At 38.5% G+C, this 17,789-nt stretch overlaps 1 pseudogene; it reads right to left on the minus strand.

Moving 5' to 3' along the window:
* LOC123759260 (glutamate receptor ionotropic, delta-2-like) overlaps positions 1-17,789 on the minus strand; it is a 191,962-nt pseudogene that overhangs the window by 133,606 nt on the left and 40,567 nt on the right.

Consider the following 17,789-nt stretch of genomic DNA (forward strand, 5'->3'; position numbering starts at 1 on the left):
CGTCTAGGCATAATTGATCGCAATAGGTTCATATGTGGTGACGTGGGTCATGACATAATTGTACGTCACCGATCCCCATTTTGACCATTGAACTTGACCTGAACTTAATCTTTCCGTATTGCCTTAGGCAGAAAACTCCAATTAGCAGCCTTTCAAGATGGACAATGTCTAGTGATATGGTGTGTCTATCTACTAATTAACTAAACACCCAATAACCCACTTGGCATCATTATGCTACCAGTATCATGGGCTCTCAGAAGAGACTAAACTAGCTAGGTTTCGGTCCAGAAAAAGAGGAGATTGACTTTGTACATGCATACCGTGGGTGGAGGCGGGTAGCTCGCTGACTTTAATGCACATGCAAATGCTCTGCAATATGGCCCTTCAAGTCAGCAATGGGAAACTGAGACCCTTCTCTCACACAGCTCGAGGAAGGCAACCAAGGCGTTGAAATTAAATCATGATCCCGGATATGTATGTTATTAACAAAAACATGAAAATACTAGGGTTTTCTTACGTAAAATTAGTTACTGCTGCAAATGTGTTGATCAACCGAACATCAAGTGAATCTCTTGGTATTACTTGGCCACTACGATCCTCATCATTCAGTGTGTAGTCCATGTAAGGGAAGTAAGGGACTGACACAATTCGGAATTTATGGCCGTCGAGGTTTTGAAGCTGATCTGAAAAGAAGAGATTAATATTATGCAATAATGTTTCACAATGTCAGACACACATATATAAAGTATATATATAACTATATATATATATATATATATATCCATATATATATAATATACATATATATATACATATATATATATATATATATATATATATATATATATATATATATATATATATGTCGTACCTAATAGCCAGAACGCACTTCTCAGCCTACTATTCAAGGCGCGATTTGCCTAATAAGCCAAGTTTTCATGAATTAATGTTTTTTCGTCTACCTAACCAACCTAACCTAACCTAACCTAGCTTTTTTTGGCTACCTAACCTAACCTTACCTATAAATATAGGTTAGGTTAGGTTAGGTAGGGTTGGTTAGGTTCGGGCATATATCTACGTTAATTTTAACTCCAATAAAAAAAAATTGACCTCATACATAGAGAAAAGGGTTGCTTTATCATTTCATAAGAAAAAAATTATAGTAAATATATTAATTCAGGAAAACTTGGCTTATTAGGCAAATCGGGCCTTGAATAGTAGGCTGAGAAGTGAGTTCTGGCTACTAGGTACGACATATATATATATATATATATATATATATATATATATATATATATATATATATATATATATATATATATATATATAAATATATATATATATATATATATATATATATATATATATATATATATATATATATATATATATATATATATATATATATATATATATATATATATATATATATGTCGTACCTAGTAGCCAGAACGCACTTCTCAGCCTACTATGCAAGGCCAGATTTGCCTAATAAGCCAAGTTTTCCTAAATTAATATATTTTCTCTAATTTTTTTCTTATGAAATGATAAAGCTACCCATTTCATTATGTATGAGGTCAATTTTTTTTTATTGGAGTTAAAATTAACGTAGATATATGACCGAACCTAACCAACCCTACCTAACCTAACCTAACCTATCTTTATAGGTTAGGTTAGGTTAGGTAGCCGAAAAAGTTAGGTTAGGTTAGGTTAGGTAGGTTAGGTAGTCGAAAAACAATTAATCCATGAAAACTTGGCTTATTAGGCAAATCAGGCCTTGCATAGTAGGCTGAGAAGTGCGTTCTGGCTACTAGGTACGACATATATATATATATATATATATATATATATATATATATATATATATATATATATGTCGTACCTAGTAGCCAGAACGCACTTCTCAGCCTACTATTCAAGGCCCGATTTGCCTAATAAGCCAAGTTTTCATGAATTAATGTTTTTTCGTCTACCTAACCTAACCTAACCTAGCTTTTTTTGGCTACCTAACCTAACCTTACCTATAAATATAGGTTAGGTTAGGTTAGGTAGGGTTGGTTAGGTTCGGTCATATATCTACGTTAATTTTAACTCCAATAAAAAAAAATTGACCTCATACATAGAGAAAAGGGTTGCTTTATCATTTCATAAGAAAAAAATTATAGTAAATATATTAATTCAGGAAAACTTGGCTTATTAGGCAAATCGGGCCTTGAATAGTAGGCTGAGAAGTGAGTTCTGGCTACTAGGTACGACATATATATATATATATATATATATATATATATATATATATATATATATATATATATGAATATGACCGAAATATGGTAAGATTAAATATGACCGAAAAGGTAAGATTAATAATTCTAACACGAATTTTCTCAATATTTCTTAAGTTTCTTTTCACTGTCGATGGTAATTAAAAAATCAATTCTCCAAAATTCATTTTTATTTCTAGTCTGATGCGACCCCTGAACGCGTTTCGTAATAACTTATTACATTTTCAAACACTTTAGTTTACACACATAACTGTAACCTGTAAACACACTAATCCGTCATACTTATATTCGCATTTGGGTGAGGTAATATGGTGCAACAGTTTTGTGTGAGGTGAACAAACTTGTGACAAACACAAGACAAAACACGAAAATATGGGAATTAATTGGATATGAGAACATAAGAATGGAAGTAACTGCAGAGGGCCTAATGGCCCATACTTCCTCTTGATGCTTCTATATTGGTTCGGAGTCTTGAAGTGGGTGGAATATAGTTGTGCATTAATTAGCTGTGGATTGCTGGTGTTAACTTTTTGATGTGCAGTGCCTTGCAGATGTCGAGCCGCCTGCTATCGCTGTACCTATCGATGATTTCTGTGTTGTTTGTTAAGATTTCTCTAGTGATGGTCTGGTTGTGAGAGGAGATTATATGATTCCTGATGCCATATGTCTGCAGCAGCTGAAGGAGGCATTTGAATGGAATTCTGTGTTGAGTTTCACGTACGAGATGAAGAATAATGGGAATCTGCCCTTTCTGGATGTAAAGGGATGTACTGAAAGGAGCGGAGGCTTCCACACTGCAGTCTACACAAGGGGAACAAACATAGAAATGTGCCTCAATGCCAATAGTGACTGCCCAGACAGGTACAAGAGGAGTGTTGTCAACGCTTACTTCGACCGTGCTCTCAGCCACAACTCAGGATGGAAAGAAGTCGATGAAAAACTCTGTAGGGTAAGGCAGGTCCTAGTCAACAACGGCTTCTCTAACGGTTTCGTTGAAGACATCATAAAAAGAAAGGTGAAACGCCATGCAATCTCTGAAGAGTCAACAACACAACACTTGTACCCCCTATTAGACTATTTTACAGGAATTTCTTTTCGACGGTCATAAAACAGAGGAAAGGGTCCTGAAAGATATTGTTAATAGGAACGTCATCCCCACAGACAAAAGTCAGAAAATTCATTTGATAATTTATTATAAAACCAAAAAAACGGCCAACTACTCATGAAAAACTCCACAACCACCAAGTAGAACGCTTTGAAGGAGATCAACGTAGCCTATGCCTTTAAATGCCCACTTGGGGACTGTAAACTCCAAAGAATTCAGTACATAGGCAAGACAACAACGTCTCTTTCTAATCTGTTCCTAGTTGTTTACTAGAAATCCTAGTAAACAACATAGAAATCATTGATAGATACAGCGATAGCAGGCGGCTTGACGTTTGCGAGGCACTACACATGAAGAAGTCAACACCAGCAATCAACAGTCAATTAATGCACAACTATATTATACCCACCTCAAGGCTCCGCTCCAATATAGAAGCATCAAGAAATATGGACCAATAGGCTTTCTACAAACACTTCTATTCAATACCCATTGTTTCGTGTTCTGTCTTGTGTTGATGAAATTAATACCCTATTAATGCCACCTCTTGTTCTGTCTTGTGTTGATGAAATTAATACCCTATTAATGCCACCTCACCCCATCCACCTCACTAACATATAGATATAAAATCGGAGATGCGTAAGTTCTATTCAGTTGTGTATTTGTAAACTAAAGTCTTTGAAAATGTAATAAGTTTTACGAAACACGCTCGTGTCGCGTCAGACTAGAAATAAAAATGAATTTTGGAGAATTGATTTTTGATTTACCTCCAACAGTGAAAAGAAATGTACGAAAGATTGAGAAAATTCGTGTTAGAATTATTAATCTTACTTTTTCGGTCATATTTATATATATATATATATATATATATATATATATATATATATATATATATATATATATATATATATATATATATATATATATATATATATATATATATATATATATATATATGTCGTACCTAGTAGCCAGAACGCACTTCTCAGCCTACTATGCAAGGCCCGATTTGCCTAATAAGCCAAGTTTTCCTGAATTAATATATTTCCTCTAATTTTTTTCTTATGACATGATAAAGCTACCCATTTCATTATGTATGAGGTCAATTTTTTTTTATTGGAGTTAAAATTAACGTAGATATATGACCGAACCTAACCAACCCTACCTAACCTAACCTAACCTATCTTTATAGGTTAGGTTAGGTTAGGTAGCCGAAAACGTTAGGTTAGGTTAGGTTAGGTAGGTTAGGTAGACGAAAAACCATTAATTCATGAAAACTTGGCTTATTAGGCAAATTGGGCCTTGCATAGTAGGCTGAGAAGTGCGTTCTGGCTACTAGGTACGACATATATATATATATATATATATATATATATATATATATATATATATGTCGTACCTAATAGCCAGAACGCACTTCTCAGCCTACTATGCAAGGCCCGATTTGCCTAATAAGCCAGGTTTTCATGAATTAATGTTTTTTCGTCTACCTAACCTACCAAACCTAACCTAACCTAGCTTTTTTTGGCTACCTAACCTAACCTTACCTATAAATATAGGTTAGGTTAGGTTAGGTAGGGTTGGTTAGGTTCGGTCATATATCTACGTTAATTTTAACTCCAATAAAAAAAAATTGACCTCATACATAGAGAAAAGGGTTGCTTTATCATTTCATAAGAAAAAAATTATAGTAAATATATTAATTCAGGAAAACTAGGCTTATTAGGCAAATCGGGCCTTGAATAGTAGGCTGAGAAGTGAGTTCTGGCTACTAGGTACGACATATATATATATATATATATATATATATATATATATATATATATATATGTCGTACCTAGTAGCCAGAACTCACTTCTGAGCCTACTATGCAAGGCCCGATTTGCCTAATAAGCCAAGTTTTCATGAATTAATTGCTTTTCGACTACCTAACCTACCTAACCTAACCTAACCTAACTTTTTCGGCTACCTAACCTAACCTAACCTATAAAGATAGGTTAGGTTAGGTTAGGTAGGGTTGGTTAGGTTCGGTCATATATCTACGTTAATTTTAACTCCAATAAAAAAAAATTGACCTCTTACATAATTAAATAGGTTGCTTTATCATTGCATAAGAAAAAAATTAGAGAAAATATATTAATTCATAAAAACTTGGCTTATTAGGCAAATTGGGCCTTGCATTGTAGGCTGAAAAGTGAGTTCTGGCTACTAGGTACGACATATATATATATATATATATATATATATATATATATATATATATATATATATATATATATATATATATATATATATATATATATATATATATATATATATATAAATGAAAACTCACACCCCAGAAGTGACTCGAACCCATACTCCCAGGAGCAACGCAACTGGTATGTACAAGACGCCTTAATCCACTTGACCATCACGACCGAACAAAATGAGGTGATAGCCAAGGCTATTTGAACCACCCCACCGCCGGCACTCGGATAGTAATCTTGGGCATAGCATTTTACCAAATCACCTCATTCTTTGGGGCACACGTGAGGAACACAAATGCGAACAAGCCTGAATGGTCCCCAGGACAATATGCAACTGAAAACTCACACCCCAGAAGTGACTCGAACCCATACTCCCAGGAGCAACGCAACAGGTATGTACAAGACGCCTTAATCCACTTGACCATCACGACCGGACAAAATGAGTTGATAGCCGAGGCTATTTGAACCACCCCACCGCCGGCACTCGGATAGTAATCTTGGGCATAGCATTTTACCAAATCACCTCATTCTTTGGGGCACACGTGAAGAACACAAATGCGAACAAGCCTGAATGGTCCCCAGGACAATATGCAACTGAAAACTCACACCCCAGAAGTGACTCGAACCCATACTCCCAGGAGCAACGCAACTGGTATGTACAAGACGCCTTAATCCACTTGACCATCACGACCGGACAAAATGAGGTGATAGCCGAGGCTATTTGAACCACCCCACCGCCGGCACTCGGATAGTAATCTTGGGCATAGCATTTTACCAAATCACCTCATTCTTTGGTGCACACGTGAGGAACACAAATGCGAACAAGCCTGAATGGTCCCCAGGACAATATGCAACTGAAAACTCACACCCCAGAAGTGACTCGAACCCATACTCCCAGGAGCAACGCAACTAGTATGTACAAGACGCCTTAATCCACTTGACCATCACGACCGGACAAAATGAGGTGATAGCCGAGGCTATTTGAACCACCCCACCGCCGGCACTCGGATAGTAATCTTGGGCATAGCATTTTACCAAATCACCTCATTCTTTGGGGCACACGTGAGGAACACAAATGCGAACAAGCCTGAATGGTCCCCAGGACAATATGCAACTGAAAACTCACACCCCAGAAGTGACTCGAACCCATACTCCCAGGAGCAACGCAACTGGTATGTACAAGACGCCTTAATCCACTTGACCATCATGACCGGACAAAATGAGGTGATAGCCGAGGCTATTTGAACCACCCCACCGCCGGCACTCGGATAGTAATCTTGGGCATAGCATTTTACCAAATCACCTCATTCTTTGGGACGTGTGCCCCAAAGAATGAGGTGATTTGGTAAAATGCTATGCCCAAGATTACTATCCGAGTGCCGGCGGTGGGGTGGTTCAAATAGCCTCGGCTATCACCTCATTTTGTCCGGTCGTGATGGTCAAGTGGATTAAGGCGTCTTGTACATACCAGTTGCGTTGCTCCTGGGAGTATGGGTTCGAGTCACTTCTGGGGTGTGAGTTTTCAGTTATATATATATATATATATATATATATATATATATATATATATATATATATATATATATATATATATATATATATATATATATATATATATATATACATATATATATATATATATATATATATATATATATATATATGTCGTACCTAGTAGCCAGAATGCACTTCTCCGCCTACTATTCAAGGCCCGATTTGCCTAATAAGCCAAGTTTTCATGAATTAATTGTTCTTCGACTACCTAACCTACCTAACCTAACCTAACCTAACTTTTTCGGCTACCTAACCTAACCTAACCTAAAAAGATAGGTTAGGTTAGGTTAGGTAGGGTTGGTTAGGTTCGGTCATATATCTACGTTAATTTCAACTCCAATAACAAAAAATTGAGCTCATACATAATGAAATGGGTAGCTTTATCATTTTATAAGAAAAAAATTAAAGAAAATATATTAATTCAGGAAAACTTGGCTTATTAGGCAAATCGGGCCTTGCATAGTAGGCTGAGAAGTGCGTTCTGGCTACTAGGTACGACATATACATATATATATATATATATATATATATATATATATATATATATATATATATATATATATATATATATATATATATATATATATATATATATATATATATATATATATATATATATATATATATATATATGCAACAATTATCACAAAAACACTGATCCAAGTATGCAGAATAACCACATATGAAAAATAGAAAATGCTTAACGCGTTTTCGGCTAATTCGCCTTCATCAGAGCAAAGTAGAATGAAGATAAGATTGCTGATCAGACCTTTATATCCGCCTGGGCAGAATGTACAAACAGACTACTAAGTCGAAACCAGAACTGAAAAAATTCGTTGGTATTACCATACTCTGAGGGTCTAGTAAATCTTGCCCCATCCCTGAAGAACCTTAATATTAATCTAGTGTTCAAAAATGATAATACAGTTAAGTCCATGTTAATTAAGAACTCGCCCTCGTCTGTAGCAGGTTGTGTGTATTCCATCCCTTGTAATGAGTGTGCATGTGTTTACATCGGCCAGACAGGTCAATCTCTTTCCTCGCGTTTAAAACAGCATTCATATGCTATTCGTACAGCCCAGCAATCCAGTGCATTGTATTTACATTCCAGTTTATGCAATCATTCTATCGACTTCACAGGGGCAAAATGTATTGTTAAAAGTAAGGATTTTGTTGAACGAAACGTGATCAAGTCTGCTCTGATCAAACATTGTAACAACAGCCTTAATGTGAGCCCCGGTATGTACAAGTTGGATCCCTATTTAAGCCTCAATATAGCACGTCAAAACAATATAGCAATCATTTAACACGTATGGCACTTGGCGATATTAATAGGAGCTGCCTTGTATGGGCCAATAGGCCTTCTGCAGTTACCTTCTTTCTTATAATTCCTTTCCTCCACTTATTTTTGGTGGTCAGGTGATCTGACCAACAAATATATATTACATAAATATATATTACAATATATATATTACATATAAATGTATATTACATAAATATATATTATCCGCCTGTATATATTACAGGCGGATATAAAGGTCTGATCAGCAATCTTATCTTCATTCTACTTTGCTCTGAAGAAGGCGAATTAGCCGAAAACGTGTTAAGCATTTTCTATTTTTCATATGTGGTTATTCTGCATATATATATATATATATATATATATATATATATATATATATATATATATATATATATATATATATATATATATATATATATATATATATATATATATATATATATATATATATATATATATATATATATTGTGACGGAGTTCCCCCCCTTATAATTCTCCCACGCCTGCAGTAAGAGTCATGTCTACTTTTCCCAAGCGTTCTCTACGTTGCAGGCTACAATTTGATATATGGGAGAGAGTGAAGTGTTCTCGGAGACCCGAGAAATTTGTGAAATAGTAATATTTTGGCCTGTGGTATAGGCCCTTTAGGGAGCCAAAATGGCGCTGGCTTCCCTGATCTCCCGCCAAAACCGTGTGACGTCAGTGGCACCGGATTGGTCACCGACAGCAATGTGGCACCGGGAGCCAATGAAAACCTCCCGTGGCGAAAGTGACGTCACGAAGGAAGGGGGTCCGGCCAGCGCGCCGGGCTGGCGCCAGCAGTCAGACACGACACGTCATAGAGGTCGGACGTGCGACGAGTGGTCCTGTCTGTCGGACAGCTGTTTCCCACTACCGTGGATTTACGCGTCATCTGAAGTCCGCCAGTACTCTGAGAAGTCTTCCCTAGTTCATGTGTTGAACCAGAAGAGGGAATTGACGGTTATTTGAGCAACAAGTGCTCCAGTCAGGTACTGTGCCAGTAGCAGTGAAGCCGTGCAGTGACGTATGTTGACGCCTGTGGCAATTCACCAGTTCGTGACAGCGTAGTGGCTGACAGAGCCACTGGGTAGCTGAGGAAGAGAGGACTATTTGGGGAAGCCGAACGACTGTAGCTGAGACGTAGGCGACAGCCGTTGCTGGGAGAAGACGACGGCCAGGAGACCGACTCCAACCTTCAAGAAGTCAAGGAGGAGGACGGACCTGCAGTGAGGAGGCACGGAGACGACGCGCTAAACGGCGGGACGACGAGAGGCTCTGGTAGGACACGACGACGTGTAGTGTGGGGGCGTTCCCGACACGAGGACCAGGAGCTACATCTCGACTCTCATCGGAGGATAGGGTGAAGTAGGTGGTTCTAGTTCCCTCCCCATTCCCCTTTAGTTAGCTATATTATTTGGCTATATTATCTAGCCTGAAGATTTTATATGTCGTGAGCAAGTCTCACCTATGTCACGGTAAAGCACCAGTGTACTAGACAGTACTATCAAGAGTACTTGTAATATTCATGTTGATTATTGGTGTGTACAGACACCAGGAACCAGTGATAAATTTACTGTGTTGTGTATATCTTTCTATAGATTTTGATATGAACATATAGTGGTAAATTATATATAATATTATGCCAGTATTTGAAGGTTAGGCTATGTGCCCAGAAACTATTTATTTTCCATGTATTGATGATTGATTTATATACCATATATATGTCTATGTTCATTCAGTGAATAATCATTTGTGAGTACAGTGAATCATTGCGTTATCGCCAACGAGAGAAAGTACTGAAAACTCCAGTGTTAATAGTTCATAATATATTGTTGAGTGAAGAACAATGTGAAGCCATTACAGTGAATCATTGTAGAATTGATTGTAGAAAAGACTGTTTGAGCCTGAGTACAGTGTAACTAAGTAATTCGGTTTATTTGTGCCAATATCGAGTGTGCGAGTTTCTAGTAATATTGGAGAATTTAAAGAAACCGCGCGCGTGAATCTAGCAAACAAGCAAATTTCGCGCGGAGAGTCCATTGCGATCAGCTGTTCTTGACACTTGATGAGGAGGGGGAGGTGTTGCCACCTAATGATCGCGGACTATTCGTGGGAACTTCCGGCCGCGTCAGGATTTGCTGATTTATTTGTTGTTGTTTGGCTTTGTGACATCTTTCATACATTTTAAGTAAAATACAAAACTATCTTAGTGGTTTTTATCATTCCCTCCATTGATCTTGTGGCTATATTATACTGGTAAACATAGAGTGATAACAATAAGTACCTGCCTGATTCCTGATCTTTGAGTGTGACCTTGCCAAGGCTACCACTGAATACACCAGTCCACTGATGGTGTTATTGGCCACCTTAAACACCAATTGGCGACTTTGTGATTAACCGTAGAGCCCTATTGTTGGGGGAGGGCACACGACGGTCGATGTGATCGAGTCGTGTTCTCACTCTTTCTTAATAAGAGGCCGTTAAGATTGACTGGGAGACTCTCCTGGCGTGCAGTGGCGCCGTGAGGATCGAGGGAAGACCCGCAGGGCTACGGTGAGTTACCTTGAGCGTAACTATTGCTCACCCCAGAGTAAGGGTAGAGAATAATAGAGAGGTGAAACCCCCAACAATATATATATATATATATATATATATATATATATATATATATATATATATATATATATATATATATATATATATATATATATATATATATATATTAAATATGACCGAAAAAGTAAGATTAATAATTCTAACACGAATTTTCTCAATCTTTCGTACATTTCTTTTCACTGTTGGTGGTAATTCAAAAATCAATTCTCCAAAATTCATTTTTATTTCTAGTCTGACGCGACACTTGAGCGCGTTTCGTAAAACTTATTACATTTTCAAAGACTTTAGTTAACACATACACAACTGAATAGAACTTACACATCTCCGATTTGTTTATATCTACATTTGAGTGAGGTGGATGGGGTGAGGTGGTATTAATAGGGTATTAATTTCATCAACACAAGACAGAACACGAAACAATGGGTATTGAATGGAAGTGATTGTAGAAAGCCTATTGGTCCATATTTCTTGATGCTTCTATATTGGAGCGGAGTCTTGAGGTGGGTAGAATATAGTTGTGCATGTGTAGATGGGGTCGCCATGGGTTCTACCCTAGGTGTCCTGTTTGCAAACTTCTACATGGGTACCATCGAGCAAAAAGTCTTAGTCGACATGAACTTGAAACCGGCCAAATACTGCAGGTATGTTGACGACATTTTTACACAGGTACCTGATGTCAGACATCTGCAGGAGCTGATGGAGGCGTTTGAGCAGAGTTCCGTGCTGCGTTTCACTTACGAGATGGAAAAGGATGGGAAGCTGCCCTTTCTAGATGTAACAGTCATGGAAAAGAGCGGAGGTTTCCACACTGCAGTCTACACTAAGGAAACGAACATAGGAATGTGCCTAAATGCCAACAGCGACTGCCCAGACAGGTACAAGAGGAGTGTTGTTAACGCATATGTCGACCGTGCTCTCAGACACAGCTCAGAATGGAAGCAAGTCGACGAAGAACTCTGTAGGGTAAGGCAGGTCCTAGTCAACAACGGCTTCTTCAAAGGTTTCATCGAAGACATCATAAGAAGGAAAGTGAAACGCCATGCAACCTCTGAAGAGACAACTAACACAACACCTATACCCCCTATTAGACTATTTTACAGGAACTTCTTTTCCACAGCTCATAAAACGGAGGAAAGGGTCCTGAAAGATATTGTTAATAGAAACGTTATCCCTACAGACAAAAATCAGAGGATACAACTGACGATTTACTATAAAACCAGAAAAACGGCCAGCCTACTCATGAGAAACTCTCCAGACACAAAGCAGAACGCTTTAAAAGAGACCAACGTCGTCAATGCCTTCAAATGCCCTCTTGGGGATTGTAAGCTCCAAAAAACTCATTATATAGGCAAGACAACAACATCTCTTTCTAGGCGTTTAACGATGCATAAGCAACAGGGCTCCATTAAGGAACATATAATCTCTTCCCGCAACCAAACCATCGCCAGAGAAATCCTTGTAAACAACACAGAAATCATCGATAGATACAGTGATAGCAGACGGCTTGACGTTTGCGAGGCACTACACATTAAAAAGTCAACACCAGCAATCAACAGCCAACTAATGCACAACTATATTCTACCCACCTCAAGACTCCGCTCCAATATAGAAGCATAAAAAAATATGGACCAATAGGCTTTCTACAATCACTTCCATTCAATACCCATTGTTTCGTGTTCTGTCTTGTGTTGATGAAATTAATACGCTATTAATACCACCTCACCCCATCCACCTCACTCAAATGTAGATATAAACAAATCGGAGATGTGTAAGTTCTATTCAGTTGTGTATGTGTTAACTAAAGTCTTTGAAAATGTAATAAGTTTTACGAAACGCGCTCAAGTGTCGCGTCAGACTGGAAATAAAAAAGAATTTTGGAGAATTGATTTTTGAATTACCACCAACAGTGAAAAGAAATGTACGAAAGATTGAGAAAATTCGTGTTAGAATTATTAATCTTACTTTTTCGGTCATATTTAATAATATATGTCTACAGGAAAGACTGCTACCAAAATATACTAATATATATATATATATATATATATATATATATATATATATATATATATATATATATATATATATATATATATATATATATATATATATATATATATATATATATATATATATATATATATATATATATATATATATATATATATATATAGACATTGTGACGGTGTTCCCCCCCTTATATTTCTCCCACGCCTGCAGTAAGAGTCATGTCCACTTTACCCAAGCGTTTTCTACGTTGCAGGCATCAATTTGATATATGTGGGAGGAAGGAGTGTGCTCGGAGTGCCGAGAAATTTGTGAAACACTGATATTTTGGCCTGTGGTTTAGGCCCTTTAAGAAGCCAAGATGGCGCTGGCTCTCCTGTTTCCCCGCCAAAACGGTGTGACGTCAGTGACACCGGATTGGTCACCGACAGCAATGTGGCACAGGGAGCCAATGAAAACCTCCCGTGGCGAAAGTGACGTCACGAAGGAAAGGGGGTCCGGGCAGCGCGCCGCGTTGGCGCCATCAGTCAGACACGACACGTCAAGGAGGTTGGACGTGCGACGTTTGGTCCTGTCAGTTTGACAGTTTTTTCCCGCTCCAGTGGAATTTATGCGTCACCTGAAGTCTGCCAGTACTCTGTGAGGTCTTCCTTAGTTCATGTGTTGAACCAGAGAGGGAATCGACGGTTATTGAGCAACAAGTGCTCCTGGACAGGTACTGTGCAAGAAGAAGTGAAGTCTGTGCAGTGACGTAGTCGACGTCTGAGGCAGTTCACCCATTCGTGACGGCGTAGTGGCTGACCAGAGCCACTGGGTAGCAGAGGAAGATGAGGACTATTTGGGAATCTGGACGACTGCAGCCGAGAAGTAGGCGGACAGCCGTAGCTGGGAGAAGTTGACGGCCAGGAGACCGACTCCAACCCTAGAAGAAGTCGAGAAGGAGCACGGACCTGCAGGGAAGAAGGCACGGAGACGACGCGCTAAACGGTGGGACAGCGATTGGGTTCCTGGAGGACACGACAACGTGTGTGTGGGGGCGTTCCCGACACGAGGACCAGGAGCAACAACTCAATTCTCATCGGAGGATAGGTGGAAGTAGGTGTTTCTAGTTTCCCTCCCAATTCCCCTTTAGTCAGCTATATTACTCGGCTATATTATTTAGCCTGAGGATTTTGTATGTCGTGAGCAAGGCTCACCAATGTCACAGTAATTGGCACCAGTGTGCTGAATAGTACTATCAACAGTACTCACGATACTTATATATATTATTATTGGTGTGTACAGGCACCCGCAATAAGTGAGGAATTTAATGTGTTGAGAATGTCTTTCATGAGACTTTGATGTGAACATATAGTGAGAAATTATATATAATATCATGCCAGTATTTGGGAAGTTAGGCTATGTGCCCAGTAACTATTTATTTACCATTTATTGATGTCTGATTTATCTATATTATATATGTCTATGTTCGTGCATTGAATAACCATTTGCGAGTGCAGTGATTTATTGTGTTATCGCCCACGAAAGGAAGTACTGAGAACTCCAGTGTTAAATACTTCATAAGATATCATTGAAATGAAGGGCAGTGTATAAAACCATTAGTGTGAATTATTGTCTCATTTATTATAGAAACGATTGTTTGAGCCCAAGTACAGTGTAGCGAAATAATACGTGCTATTGTTGCAAATATCGAGTGTGCGAACTTCTAGTGATCTTTGAGAACTTAAAGAAACAGCGCGTGTGCCGCTAGAGAAACAAGCAATAAACTTTCGCGCGGAAAGGGGGGCGCTCAGCTGATCATGACATTGACGAGAGGGGGAGTGTTGCCACCGTAGTGAGTGCATAATATACGTGGGAACGACCGACTCCCGCCTGGATCAGTTGATTGTTTATTGATATGACCTGGTGACATCTCTGAATGAATTTTAAGTAAAGTACAAAAATACTTTTGTGTTTATATCATCCCTTCCATTTATCTTGTGGCTATATTATACTTGAAAGCAAAGAGTGATAAAAGTAAGTACCTGCCTGATATCCTGATCTATTGAGTGTGACCTTGCCAAGGATACCACAAATTCAACCAGTCCACTGACGTGTTACTGGACACCGAAAACACCAGTCGGCGACCTTGTGGTTAATAGTAAAGCCCTATTGTTGGGGCGGGCACATGACCGTTAAGTGAACGAGTTGTGTTCCCACTCCTTCTCAATCAGAGGCCAGTTGGGATTGACTGGGATACTCTCCTGGCGTGCAGTGGCGCCGTGAGGATAGAGTGAAGACCCGCAGGGCTACGGTGAGTGACATTGAAAGTAAACTGTTGATCACCCGAGAGTAAGTGTAAACCCCAACATTGGCGACCTTGCCAGAATTAGTGCTGATATATATATATATATATATATATATATATATATATATATATATATATATATATATATATATATATATATATATATATATATATATGACTGAAAACTCACACCCCAGAAGTGACTCGAACCCATACTCCCAGGAGCAACGCAACTGGTAACTACAGGGCGCCTTAATCCGCTTGACCATCAGGGCCGGACAAAGGAAGTGATAGCCGAAGCTATTTGAACCACTTCCCCGCCGGCAACTCAGATGGTAATCTTGGGCATAGCATTTTACCACATCACCTCAAGTCCTGGGGACCATTCAGGCTTGTTCGCATATATATATATATATATATATATATATATATATATATATATATATATATATATATATATATATATATATATATATATATATATATATATATATATATATATATATGTATATATATATGTCGTACCTAGTAGCCAGAACGCACTTCTCAGCCTACTATGCAAGGCCCGATTTGCCTAATAAGCCAAGTTTTCCTGAATTAATATATTTTCTATAATTTTTTTCTTACGAAATGATAAAGCTACCCATTTTATTAAGTATGAGGTCAATTTTTTTTTATTGGAGTTAAAATTAACGTAGATATACGACCGAACCTAACCAACCCTACCTAACCTAACCTAACCTATCTCTATAGGTTAGGTTAGGTTAGGTAGCCGAAAAAGTTAGGTTAGGTTAGGTTAGGTAGGTTAGGTAGTCGAAAAACAACTAATTCATGAAAACTTGGATTATTAGGCAAATCGGGCCTTGCATAGTAGGCTGAGAAGTGCGTTCTGGCTACTAGGTACAACATATATATATATATATATATATATATATATATATATATATATATATATATATATATATATGTCGTACCTAGTAGCCAGAACTCACTTCTCAGCCTACTATTCAAGGCCCGATTTGCCTAATAAGCCAAGTTGAATTAATATATTTTCTCTAATTTTTTCTTATGAAATGATAAAGCTACCCATTTCATTAAGTATGAGGTCAATTTTTTTTTTATTGGAGTTAAAATTAACGTAGATATATGACCGAACCTAACCTATCTTTATAGGTTAGGTTAGGTTAGATAGCCGAAAAAGTTAGGTTAGGTTAGGTTAGGTAGGTTAGGTTGCCGAAAAACAATTAATTCATGAAAACTTGGCTTATTAGGCAAATCGGGCCGTGCATAGTAGGCTGAGAAGTGCGTTCTGGCTACTAGGTACGATTTATACATATATATATATATATATATATGCGAACAAGCCTGAATGGTCCCCAGGACAATATGCAACTGAAAACTCACACCCCAGAAGTGACTCGAACCCATACTCCCAGGAGCAGCGCAACTGGTATGTACAAGACGCCTTAATCCACTTGACTATCACGACCGGACATAATGAGGTGATAGCCGAGGCTATTTGAACCACCCCACCGCCGGCACTCGGATAGTAATCTTGGGCATAGCATTTTACCAAATCACCTCATTCTTTGGGGCACACGTGAGGAACACAAATGCGAACAAGCCTGAATGGTCCCCAGGACAATATGCAACTGAAAACTCACACCCCAGAAGTGACTCGAACCCATACTCCCAGGAGCAGCGCAACTGGTATGTACAAGACGCCTTAATCCACTTGACTATCACGACCGGACATAATGAGGTGATAGCCGAGGCTATTTGAACCACCCCACCGCCGGCACTCGGATAGTAATCTTGGGCATAGCATTTTACCAAATCACCTCATTCTTTGGGGCACACGTGAGGAACACAAATGCGAACAAGCCTGAATGGTCCCCAGGACAATATGCAACTGAAAACTCACACCCCAGAAGTGACTCGAACCCATACTCCCAGGAGCAGCGCAACTGGTATGTACAAGACGCCTTAATCCACTTGACTATCACGACCGGACATAATGAGGTGATAGCCGAGGCTATTTGAACCACCCCACCGCCGGCACTCGGATAGTAATCTTGGGCATAGCATTTTACCAAATCACCTCATTCTTTGGGGCACACGTGAGGAACACAAATGCGAACAAGCCTGAATGGTCCCCAGGACAATATGCAACTGAAAACTCACACCCCAGAAGTGACTCGAACCCATACTCCCAGGAGCAGCGCAACTGGTATGTACAAGACGCCTTAATCCACTTGACTATCACGACCGGACATAATGAGGTGATAGCCGAGGCTATTTGAACCACCCCACCGCCGGCACTCGGATAGTAATCTTGGGCATAGCATTTTACCAAATCACCTCATTCTTT

The sequence above is a fragment of the Procambarus clarkii genome, chromosome 32, assembly GCF_040958095.1.
Source record: "Procambarus clarkii isolate CNS0578487 chromosome 32, FALCON_Pclarkii_2.0, whole genome shotgun sequence".
Classification (NCBI taxonomy): Eukaryota; Metazoa; Arthropoda; class Malacostraca; order Decapoda; family Cambaridae; genus Procambarus; species Procambarus clarkii.